The sequence below is a fragment of the Hordeum vulgare genome, chromosome 4H, assembly GCF_904849725.1.
Source record: "Hordeum vulgare subsp. vulgare chromosome 4H, MorexV3_pseudomolecules_assembly, whole genome shotgun sequence".
Taxonomy (NCBI): Eukaryota; Viridiplantae; Streptophyta; class Magnoliopsida; order Poales; family Poaceae; genus Hordeum; species Hordeum vulgare.
Window position 1 is genome coordinate 450,194,244 of NC_058521.1, and position 10,820 is coordinate 450,205,063.

Genomic DNA, 10,820 nt, shown 5'->3' on the forward strand with positions numbered 1-10,820 from the left:
TTAGTCCGGGTTAGTTCCATTCAAATCATGCAAATTAGAGTCCAAAACAAGGGCAAAAGAGTTCGAAAAATTAGATACGACAGAGACGTATCAACTCCCCCAAGCTTAAAACCTTGTTTGTCCTCAAGTAATTCAGTTGACAAACTGAAAGAGACAAAAGAAAAACTTTTACGAACTCTGTTTCATCTTGTTGTTGAAACAATGTCGAACTCATATCCAGAATTTCAGCAAGATCACAAACAAACCACATAAGCAAATGACATCTAGGTCTCATGGTAAACTCATATCAATGGCATAATCAACTAGCGAGCAATAATAATAAGTTTCAAACGTTAACACTTCAATCAAGACAATCATGAAGCAGTACGAACAGATGGTATCTCGCTAGCTCTTTCTGAGACCGCAAAACATAAATACAGAGCACCTTCAAAGACCAAGGGCTGACTAAACATTGTAATTCATGGCAAAGAAGATCCAGTCACACTCATACTCAACATCAGTCAAAAGCAAAGCATAAAAATGAGAGAGGTGCTCTCTAATTGGTGCTTTTATAAGAAGAGGATGACTCAACAGGAACATAAATAGATAGGCCCTTCGCAGAGGGAAGCATTGATTTGCAGAGGTGCCAGAGCTCAAGCTTTGAAAACAGAGATAATAATTTTGGGTGGCATGCTTTCATTGTCAACGCAATGACTAAGAGTTTTCACCATCTTCCACGCTACACATGCTGTAGGCGGTTCCCAAACAGAAAAGTAAAGTTTTGACTCTCCCACCACCGATCAATCACACTCCACGACTAGCCGAATACTCGGGTGCCGTCCATACCAACATCAATCCACGGGGAGTTTTGTTTGCAATTATCTTTTTGATTTGAGCATGAAACTGGGCATTCCAATTACCGGCCCCTTTCTCGTGAATGATAGTGAATAAACACATATCGAGGATAACACGCCTAGCATGGAAGATGTTGATCGCCCCTTGTCACCACATGAGCGGTTCGGGCATGCAAAACATATTATTTCTTGAAGGTTTAGAGAGTGGCACATGCAAATTTACTTGGAACGGCAGGTAGATACCGCATATAGGTAGGTATGGTGGACTCATATGGAATAACTTTGGGTTTATGGAAGTGGATGCACAAGCAGTATTCCCGCTTAGTACAAGTGAAGGCTAGCAAAAGACTGGGAAGCGACCAACTAGAGAGCGACAACAGTCATCAAAATGCATTGAGATTAACCAACATTGAGTGCAAGCATGAGTAGGACATAAATCACCATGAACATGAATATCATAGAGGCTATGTTGATTTTGTTTCAACTACATGCGTAAACATGCGCCAAGTCAAGCCACTTGAATCATCCAAAGGAGAATACCATCCTATCATACTACATCATAGTCATCTCAAAATTCATGTTGGCATCCAAGACAAACCATTATAAGCTCCTAGCTAATTAAGCATGGCATCAGAAACTATGATCTCTAAGTTGTCATTGCAAATATGTTTCTCTCACAACAAAGCTGAATTTGGAACGATGAGCTAGTCATATTTACAAAAACAAAATAGATCGAGTTCATACCAGCTTTTCCTGGCTTAATCACTTCATCATATATCGTCATTATTGCTTTTCACTTGCACGACCAAATGATGTGAACAATAATAAGAGTGCTCGTGCATTGGACAAAGCTGGAATATGCAGGAAAACACAAAGGAGAATACAAAGTAATATGGCTCTTTGACAGATAAACAGATATGAATGCGAGAGCCACTAAACATTGTAACCATGGTCTTCTACCTTGACCCAAAGAAAAAGAAAACTATTTACACGGGAAAGCTCCCAAAAAGCAAAAGAAGAAAAGGAAATCTTTTTTGGAGTTTTCTCAACTAGACAAACACACGAGAAGAAAGCGAGAAAAAGAAATAAACTAGCATGGATGATACAGTGGCAAAGTGTGAACACTGACTAACAAAGTGAAAGCGTAAGCAAGAATATAAAGTCGATGAGAAACACGTACTCCCCCAAGCTTAGGCTTTTGGCCTAAGTTGGTCTACTCCCATGGATGGTCCGAGCGATACCCAAAATCATAATGGGGGTTGTACGGGAGCGCTGAGCCACTGCCTGAATAGCTGCCTCACGTAGGCGAGCAACCTTTGCCTCCCTCTCATACTCCTGTGCATCTCCTATGGTTATGTAATATCTCCATTTTACCTGAAAGTCAAAGAAGGCAGGAGCTGGAAGGGTAATATGGAAAACACGCTACCGGTTAAATATTAACCGGTACAGGAGGGATTCATCATCCCTCTCAAGGAACTGATAGCGTGTCAAAGCGGCGCGATCAAGGAAAATTGTATGGAGCGGTGAATCTCCTTCGCGGATGGGTACTCCAAGAAAATTTGCTATGCGAGTGGCATAGATCCCACCAAACAAATCCCCTTCATTAGCATTATTATTCAGCCTCCTTGCTATTATAGCTCCCATGTTGAAACTTCTATCACCCGTAACTGTGCTCTTAAGAATACTAAGGTCAGGTGCGCAGAGGTGACAATGCTCAATCTTGCCGTTAATGCATCTACCTATGAAGAGGGCAAAGTAATGCAAGGCAGGAAAATGAATGCTCCCCATGGTAGCCTACGTAATATCTCTAGTTTCTCCAACAGTTATACTAGAGAAAAAAAATCCCTAACCAAAGATTTAGGAGGATCAGTGAGACTACCCCAACCAGGTATCTTGCAAATTCTATTGAAATCCTCTAAATCTACGGTATACGATTTGTCATAGAGATCAAACAGTATAGATGTATCACGGCCAGCTGAAAATTTGAATCTACGAACAAAAGAGGCAGTGAGAGTAACATATTGTTCACATTTATCGGAGATGAATTCTTCGAGTCCGACGTTGTGAACAAGTGTATCAAACTCGTCTTTGAAACCTGCCTCAATCATGAATTCATCAGAAGGCCATTCACATGGTTGTACCTGTGCGTTCCTCTGTTGGTAAGGATCGGGTTCCCGAATCGCGAGACGGGGACCTCTCTTGCTTGAGGAACCACCATGATAGTTTCTCCTGAACATCTTCCCTTTCTGAAATTTTCAGTGACTCAAAGTAAAAGTGAACAAGGCTCAACTAAACTCATGGAAACTACTCCGACAAGTGCCTAGAGGCCATATCACGCATCAAAACTACTTGGGACGAGCTAAAATTAACATGCAAAGCTCAAGAACAGGGTCACCAAGGTAGCAAAAATACGCGACGTATAAGGCACTAGAGCAAAAACTAATTGGACCAATGGAGGAGTCACATACGAAGGAGCAATTTCCCCAAAACAGTTTGGTGAATGGGGCTTTGCACAAGGAGATCGAAAATCGCAGCAAGAAGAGCAAGAACATGGGTTTGAGCTGCGAAACGATTTTTTCTGGAGGTAGGAGAAGCACATGGGAGCTAGAATAAGTGGAAGGGGGACACATGGGCCCCACAAGCCTGGTAGGCATGACCAGGGGGGTGCCCGCGCCTCCAGTGCTTATGGCCCACTCGTGCAGCCCCCTGACTAGCTCTCCGTCTCAGAATTTTTCAAAAATTCCAGAAAAAATCATACTTGATTTTCACGGCATTCGGAGAACTTTTATTTTCGGGGTACTTATCTACGGGACGCTAAAAGCAGAAAACAGGGAAAACCAAACTAAATCTATCATTTTTCTTCTAAGCAACCGGTGGTGAAAGCTTGGAACAGAGGTTTGTGACTCCTCGATTCATCCATCTCATGGTCATCGAAAGAAATCCGTCAATGAGGTTGATCAAGTCTCCTTGACAAACTTTTTCGAATCGCAAAAGGAAACGGAGAATTTCTGAATAGTCACTAGGTTACCTAAATGGGGATGTGCATCTCCCCAACAAGCAAATCATACTCCATCTTAACAGTAGGTATAGGGCATTCAAAGCTCCCAATAAGAATCGATGAAGTTTTTTCGATAGCATTGATGCAATGTACTCGATATTGTTTCTTCGGAAAGTGCACCGTATGCTCATTACTGTTGACATGGAAAGTGACATTGTCTTTGTTGCAATCAATAACAGCCCCTACAGTGTTTAGAAAGGGTCTTCCAAGGATGACCACCATGGCACCATCCTCGGGAATATCTAGAATAACAAAGTCTGTTAAGATAGTGACGTTAGCAATCACAACAGGCACATCCTCGCAAATGCCGATAGGGAAAGCAGTTGATTTGTCAGCCATTTGCAGAGAGATTTCAGCGGGTGTCAACTTATCCAGTTCAGGTCTACGATAAAGAGAAAGAGGCATGACACTAACACCGGCTCCAAGGTCGCATAAAGCAGTTCTAACGTAGTTTCCTTTAATGGAGCAAGGTATAGTGGGCACTCCGGGATCACCTAGTTTCTTAGGAGTTCCACCCTTGAAGGTATAATTAGCGAGCATGGTGGAAATCTCAACCTCAGGTATCCTCCTCTTATTAGTCACAATATCTTTCATGTACTTAGCATACAGAGACATTTTGAGCATATCTGTCGAACGCATTTGTAGAAAGACAGGTCTAATCATTTCAACAAAGCGCTCAAAATCCTCATCATCCTTTTTCTTGGATGGTTTGGGAGGAAAGGGCATGGGTTTCTGAACCCATGGTTCCCTTTCTTTACCATGCTTCCTAGCAGTGAAGTCATTCTTATCGTATCTCTTATTCTTAGGCTGTGAGTTATCAAGATCAACAGGTTCAATCTCCACATCCTTATCATTGCTAGGTTGAGCATCATCATGAGCATCACTATTGATATTATCATTAGGCTCATGTTCATCACCAGATTGTGTTTTGACATCAGAAACAGAGACATCGTTTGGACTCTCAGGTGTAACAGCAGCAGGGTTGCTAGCGTGCAAATTCCTATCATCTTTCTTCTTCTTCCTAGGATGACTAGGTACATCAGTGCTAACTCCTTGAGAATCTTGTTCAATTCTCTTAGGATGACCCTCGAGATACAAAGGTTCCTGGGTCATTCTACCACCTCTAGTGACGACTCTAACATAATTGTCATTCAACTCATTGAGCAAGTCATTTTGAGCCTTAAGTACTTGTTCTACTTGAGTAGCAACCATAGAGGCATGTTTACTCAAGAGCTTAAGATCATTGACGTTTCTGTCCACACAAGCACTTAAATGACTAAGCATACGAGCATTCTGTTCCAATTGTCTGCTAACATAATCATTGAAACTTTGTTGTTTGGCGACAAAGTTATCAAATTCATCCAGGCATAAGCTAGCAGGTTTATCAAAAGGAATATCACTCTCATTGAATCTACGAAGAGAATTTACTTCTACTACCTGTATCGGGTTATCAAGACCATGGATCTCCTCGATAGGTGGTAGATTATTGACATCTTCAGATTTAATGCCTTTCTCTTTCATAGATTTCTTAGCTTCTTGCATATCTTCAGGACTGGGGAATAGGATACCTCTTTTCTTAGGAGTTGGCTTTGGAGGTGGTTCGGGAATAGTCCAAGCATTCTCATTGCACAAGATATTATTCAATAGGATCTCAGCTTGTTCTACGGTTCGTTCCCTAAAAACATAACCAGCACAACTATCTAGGTGGTCTCTAGAAGCATCGGTTAGTCCACTCTAGAAGATATCAAGTATCTCATTCTTCTCAAGAGGGTGATCATGCAAAGCATTCAGTAGCTGGACGAGCCTCCTCCAAGCTTGTGGGAGACTCTCTTCTTCAACTTGCGCAAAGTTGTATATTTCCTGCAAGGCAGCTTGCTTCTTATGGGCAGGGAAATATTTTTCAGAGAAGTAGTAGATCATATCCTGGGGGCTACGCACACAACCAGGAGCAAGAGAAGTAAACCAAGTTTTAGCATCATCCTTTAGCGAGAAAGGAAACAGCTTAAGGATATAGTAGTGACGGATCTTTTCCTCACTCGTGAATAGGGTGGCTATATCGTGCAGTTTGGTAAGATGGGCTACAACCGTTCCAGACTCATAACCGTGAAAAGGATTAGATTCGACCAGAGTGATTAACTCAGGGTCGATAGAGAATTCATAATCCTTATCGGTCACAAAGATAGGCGAAGTAGAAAACTTCGGGTCGTATTTCATCCTAGCGTTCAAAGATTTTTCTTTCCACTTGCGTAGTAATTTCTCAACATCATAGCTATCCTTACAAGCAAGAAAGTCCTCAACTATCTCTCCCTCCATAACATAACTCTCAGGCATATCAGGCAATTCATATCTAGGAGAGCTAGTTCTAAGAGGCGAAATAGCAGGTTCTACCTCAATAATCTCAACGGTTTCAGAAGTATCATCACATCTAGCAGCAACTCTAGCAATTTGTGCATCAAGGAATGCACCTAGTGGAAAGCAGTATCAAGCATAACATCATCACAAGTATCATGGACAGCAGAAGTAGCATCATCAAGCACACGCGACACATCAAAATTTCTAGCAGGAGGTGGTGTCGCAAACTTACTCATAACTGAAGGTGAATCAAGTGAGAGCTAGATGGCAGTTCCTTACCTGTCCTCGTAGTTGAGGGCAAGACTTTAGTTCTTGGATCTTTCGGATTCCTCATAGTGATCAGCAGACGTAAATCCCAAGTGACTCAGAGAATATAGCTATGCTTCCCCGGCAACGGCGCCACAAAAAGGTCTTGATAACCCACAAGTATAGGGAATCGCAACAGTTTTTGAGGGTAGAGTATTCAACCCAAATTTGTTGATTCGACACAAGGGGAAGCCAAAGAATATTTTCAAGTATTAGCAGTTGAGTTGTCAATTCAACCACACCTGAAAGATTTAGTATCTGCAGCAAAGTATCAGTAGCAAGGTAGTATGATAGCAACAGTAGTAACAGTAACCAGTAGCAGCAAAGTGACAACAGTGGCAGTAGAGTAACAGTAGCAGAAGTGACAGCAGTAGCGACAGAGTAACGTAGCAAGGACCAGTAGGAAAAACTCGTAGGCATTGGATCGGTGATGGATGATTATGCCGGATGGTATTCATCATGCAAAAGTTATAACACGGAGAGATATGTAACTAGCTCCAGTTCGTCAATGTAATGTAGGCATGTATTCCGTATGTAGTCATACGTGCTTAGGGAAAAGAACCTGCATGACATATATTGTCCATCCCTCCCGTGGCAGCGGGGTCCTAATGGAAACTACGGGATATTAAGGTTCTCCTTTTAATAAAGAACCGGACCAACGCAGTAACACTTAGTGAATACATGAAATCCTCATACTATGGTCATCTCCGGGAGTGGTTCCGGCTATTGTCACTCCGGGGTTGCCGGGTCATAACACATAGTAGGTGACTACAACTTGCAAGATAGGATCAAGAACACACATATATTGGCAAGAACATAATAGATTCAGATCTGAAATCATGGCACTCGGGACCTAGTGACAAGCATTAAGCATGGAAAAGTAGTAGCAACATCAATCTCAGAACATAGTGGATACTAGGGATCAATCCCCGTCAAAACTAACTCGATTACATGATAGATCTCATCCAACCCATCACCGTCCAACAAGCCTATGATGAGATTACCCACGAATGGTGAAGAGCATCATGGAATTGGCGATGAAGGAAGGTTGGTGATGACGATGGCGACGATCTCCCCTCTCCGGAGCCCAGAACAGACTCCAGATCTGCCCTCCAGAGGAAGAACAGGAGGTGACGGCGCCTCCGTATCGTAAAACGCGATGAACTCTTCTCCTCGATTTTTTTTCCGGACGGAAGGGACTAAATAGAGCTGGAATTGGAGGCGGTGGAGCAACGTGGGCCCCACAAGCCTGCGAGGCGCGGCGAGGGGGGCCGCGCCTGGTGGGCTTGTGGGCTCCACGCTCCACTTCCTCGGTTGATTCTTGCGCCAGTATTTTTTATATATTCCACAGAAAATCCCGTAAATTTCCAGGTCATTTCGAGAACTTTTATTTATGCGTAAAAACAACACCATGGCAATTCTGTTGAAAACAACATTAGTCCGGGTTAGTTCCATTCAAATAATGCAAATTAGTGTCCAAAACAAGGGCAAAAGAGTTTGGAAAAGTAGATACGACGGAGACGTATCAAAGTGCAATGGCTACTCGAACAATTAGCCATCTGACCAGACCCAATGAGCGCTTCTCTCTAACCCAAGGGGTGCTGCGCTTTCGGGGGCACATCTGGTTGGGAGGCGTCGCGTCACTACAACAGCGGATCATTGCTGCATTCCATGACAGCCCCATGGGCGGCCACTTAGGTATTCCTGCCACCTACGGCGTATCCGTCGTCTGTTTGTGTGTCCTCAGATGAAGACGCATATTCACAACTATGTGCGATGTTGCTCCATCTGTCAACAAGCAAAACCCAACCGCGCAACCTACCCAGGTCCGCTGACTCCACTACCCATACCTTCAGCTCCTTGGGGCATGATCACTATGGACTTTGTGGATGGTCTTCCCCCATCAAGGAGATTAAATTGCCTCATTGTCATCATTGACAAGCAAACGAAGTTCGCGCATTTCTTATCTCTGTCTCACCCATACACAACATCCAAGGTGGGTTCGCTCTATATGAATCAAGTCTACAAGCTGCACGGTCTGCCCGGAGCCATTCTCTCAGATCGAGATCCAGTCTTCACCAGACACTTCTGGCAGGAGCTGCTCAAACATGAGGGTTCGGAGTTGAGGCTGAGCACAGCCAACCATCCTCAAACGGACGGCCAAACAGAGCGTGTTAACCAGTGTCTCGAAACCTACCTTCATTGTTTCATACACTTTGCCCGTGGCGATGGAGCTATTGGATACCTCCGGCACAGTTCTGGTACAATTCCACCCATCATTCAACGATTGGCATGACTCCCTTCAAAGCCCTCTACGGCCACGAACCAAGACACTGGGGTCTTACCAGCTCCTCCTCGTGCTCAGTTCCAGCTCTGCAAAACTGGCTTGAGGAATGCATTATCATTCAAGACCTGCTGCAGCAACATTTCAACCATGCCCACTAGTGCATGAAGAGACAAGCTGACTAGAAGCGATAGTGAAGGCAATTTGAGGTGGGCGACAAGGTATTTCTCAAGCTCCATCTGTACATTCAGACTTCGGTGGCACCACGCGCCAACCACAAGTTGTCCTTTAAATTCTTCGGCCCCTTTCCAATCGTTGCCAAGATCTATGATGTGGCATACAAGGTCCAGCTTCCACCTGATGCCACAGTCCACCCAGTCTTTCATGTATCGTTGCTTCATCGTGCTCTCCTACCAAGTACAGAAGTATCAACTACTCTAGCCATCTATGCGGACCTGTTGGCGGTGCTAGTCGAAGTCCTGTAGATGCGATGTCACAAGAGCGTGGGCGCCATGACGGAACAGGTCAAGGTCCGTTGGTCGACGGGCGACTCCATCGACTCGACCTGGGAGGACAAAGCAGCGACCCAAGCTTGATTCCCGCATGCTGAGGCTTGAGGTCAATCCTTGTTGCAAGGAGGGGGATGTCAGCGCCCGTGACATGCCGATGCCACCAAGCGGCACAACGAGGCGCGACGAGCGCCTGCGACACGCTCCCAAACCCAACCCAAGGTCCAGCGGGCCCGACTAGACCAAGTGAAGCCCAGGCGCAGAGTACTTAAGTCCAAACGAGGAGAGGACATAGTATCCAGGTGGATCACGGCAAGGCGGCGGCGACATCCTTCCTTCCTCTCTCCCCCGATCCCCTTCTTCCTCCCTTGTAATCGGTTGTAATCGATACTATCCGTGCAATCCAAAACATCTAATAGCCACATCGTGCACTCAACAGCCCGAGCCAACCGAGGAGGTCCTTGCCTCCACTTCAACGAGATCTGGAGCGAGAGCGTGAGGAAACGGGAAGCATTGTCGGCACCCGACAGGGCAGCAGTCGGTCGATCAGTTGCGGGGGAGGAGGGGATGAACAAGATGGTCAGGTCCATGCCGGAGCGAGCAACAGCAGTCGGCGAGGGCCGAAACGCACGGGAGGCCTGGTCGGCGGCACGAGGCCGCCGCGCCGTTGGAGAGGCCTCGTCGCCGCTTCACCGGCTAGGCCTTTGGCGGCGGCATGGCGGGGGAGGGGTGGTGAAGGGGTAAAGTTGCGGCGGCTAGGGTTGCCCCCGAGCCGCCTAGAGATGCGATGCGGGGGGGAGGGGGAGGGGGAGTGGTATAGTACAAGTAATCACATTAAAAAATACGGGGAATCACATCAAAGAAACTTACGAGGAGCACAAAATTCAGGGGGAGAAACTTCATGTAACTACAAAAAATATTATTTTGTTGTTGTTTGAGTTTTATTGAAGTATCTCAACGCAATATTTTTGATGATGCAATTCGTGCAACACTTGCATAATGTTGAAGGTTTTATCGGCACTTAACATACCACGAGCAGCGGTCTAAAGTCCAAACATGCGTCTACAACTAATAAAATGCTCTATGAACGCTAGTCAGGCATTTGACCGGCCTGCTTCCAAACGCAAGTGCTTTGACTAACAACAATCATGTGTCACACACATAGACGGCCATGTGAAAATCGGACGAAATGTGTGACTACCATTAACTACTTCTGGTTTACTGGCTGATCGGTAGCTCCATGGCATTCAACGCGTATAGCATCTTCATTATTAGAGTATCTGGAACATGCGTTTCGTTTTGAAGCACACGTTCTAGGTGTTGCTTCCTTCGACCCCGAAGGAGAGTCCGTCACGAACCCGCGGCAAAGTGATGACGCGTGCATCGTCGAATGCATAATGCATTTCGTTCTCGGCTGCAAACCGAAAGCTGCACACTATTCTCTTAAAAGGGATCACCCATATAGTAGCAATCATATG